The sequence below is a fragment of the Arachis stenosperma genome, chromosome 9, assembly GCF_014773155.1.
Source record: "Arachis stenosperma cultivar V10309 chromosome 9, arast.V10309.gnm1.PFL2, whole genome shotgun sequence".
In the NCBI taxonomy this organism is placed as follows: Eukaryota; Viridiplantae; Streptophyta; class Magnoliopsida; order Fabales; family Fabaceae; genus Arachis; species Arachis stenosperma.
Genome location: NC_080385.1, coordinates 65455244 through 65457496, shown reverse-complemented (window position 1 = coordinate 65457496; position 2253 = coordinate 65455244).

Below are 2253 nucleotides of genomic sequence, written 5' to 3'. Positions count from 1 at the left end.
CCACTTCGAGTGCAGGGAGGTCAGAATCCAACAGCATCTGCAGTCCTTTTCAGTCTCTGGATCAGATTTTTGCTCAGAACCTTCAATTTCAGTCAGAAAATACCTGAAATCACAGAAAAATACACAAACTCATAGTAAAGTCCAGAAAAGTGAATTTTAACTAAAAACTAATAAAAATATAATAAAAACTAACTAAAAGATACTAAAAACATACTAAAAACACTGCCAAAAAGCATACAAATTATCCGCTCATCACTGAACCCAACTATGAATGAAGTGATTCAGAAAGAAGTGTTGAAATTGTGGCAAGCAGGGGTAATCTACCCCATCTTAGACAGCCCTTGGGTAAGCCCGGTGCAAGTAGTTCCCAAGAAGGGAGGGATCACTGTTGTGGCAAATGAGAAGAATGAACTAATACCTACAAGGACAGTAACCGGATGGCGTATGTGCATTGACTACTAGAAACTTAATGAAGCCACCCAGAAGGATCACTTTCCCCTGCCCTTCATGGACCAGATGCTTGAAAGATTGGTAGGACATGAGTATTATTGTTTCCTGGACGGATACTCGGGCTACAACCAAATTGTTGTAGACCCCAAGGATAAGGAAAAAAACTTCATTTACTTGTCCATATGGTGTATTTGCTTATAGGAGAATGCCCTTTGGATTGTGCAATGCACCTGCAACATTCCAAAGGTTCATGCTCTCCATTTTTTCAGATATGATTGAGAAGTTCATAGAAGTATTTATGGACGACTTCTCTGTGTTTGGTGATTCGTATTCTGATTGCCTATACCGTCTTTCTCATGTGCTAAAAAGGTGTCAAGAAACCAACCTTGTTTTAAACTGGGAGAAGTACCATTTTATGGTGACTGAAGGGGTGGTTCTTGGTCACAAGATTTCAAAAGATGGCATAGAAGTATACAGAGCAAAAGTGGAAGTAATTGAAAAATTACCTCCACCTTGCAATGTCAAAGCAATCAGAAACTTTTTGGGACACGCTGGGTTCTATAGGAGGTTTATTAAAGATTTTTCAATGATTGCAAAACCCTTTAGCAACCTACTTGTCTCAAATATTCCTTTTGTTTTTGATAGAGAATGCATGGTAGCCTTTGATGAACTCAAAAAGAAATTCTCCTCTGCACCTATTATAGCACCACCGAGCTGGGATCTTCCCTTTAAACTAATGTGTGATGCATCTGATTTTGCTGTTGGTGCTGTCTTGGGACAGAGGAAAGACAAGCTAATACATGTTATTTACTATGCTAGCAAGGTCCTTAATGAGAATCAAAGGAACTATACCACCACAGAGAAAGAACTTTTAGCCATAGCTTTTGCTTTTGATAAGTTTAGATCATATCACATTGGCTCAAAAGTAATTGTGTTCACTGATCATGCAGCACTCAAATACTTGCTTACCAAACAAGAATCTAAGCCCAGACTAATAAGGTGGATCTTGCTGCTCCAAGAATTTGATATTGAGATTAAGGATAGGAGCGGTGCAGAGAACAAGGTAGCTGACCACCTCTCAAGGATCCCACAAGAAGAAGAAATGCAGCAAGTAGCAGTAAATGAAAGCTTTCCTGATGAACAATTGATGATGATTCAAGTAGCTCCTTGGTTCGCAGACATAGCCAACTTCAATGCTATTGGGGAGCTGCCAACTAACATCCATAAGCATATGAAGAGGAAACTAATCAAGGATGCCAAACACTACATCTGGGATGACCCCTATTTGTTCAAAAAGTGTACTGATGGTGTCCTAAGAAGGTGTATATCCCATGAAGAAGGGCAGGAAGTATTATGGCAGTGCCATGGATCAGCATATGGAGGTCACTTCAGTGAAGAAAGGACAGCAGCAAAAGTGCTCCAATCTAGATTTTACTAGCCAACAATGTTTAAGGATGCCAAGGAAATGGTGTCAATGTGTGATGAATGTCAAAGAGTTGGTAATCTAACCAAGAGGAAAGAGATGCCACATCAATACATACTAGAGCTGGAACTATTTGACGTATGGGGGATAGATTTCATGGGACCCTTCCCAACCTCCTACTCAAATAGCTACATATTAGTGGCTGTTGATTATGTTTCAAGGTGGGTAGAGGCCATAGCTACCACAACAAATGACAACAAGGTTGTGATAAGCTTCTTGAGAAGGAACATCTTCAGCAGATTTGGAGTTCCCAGAGCTCTCATTAGTGATGGAGGGTCACACTTCTACAACAAACAACTGGAAGCACTCCTTCTCAGATA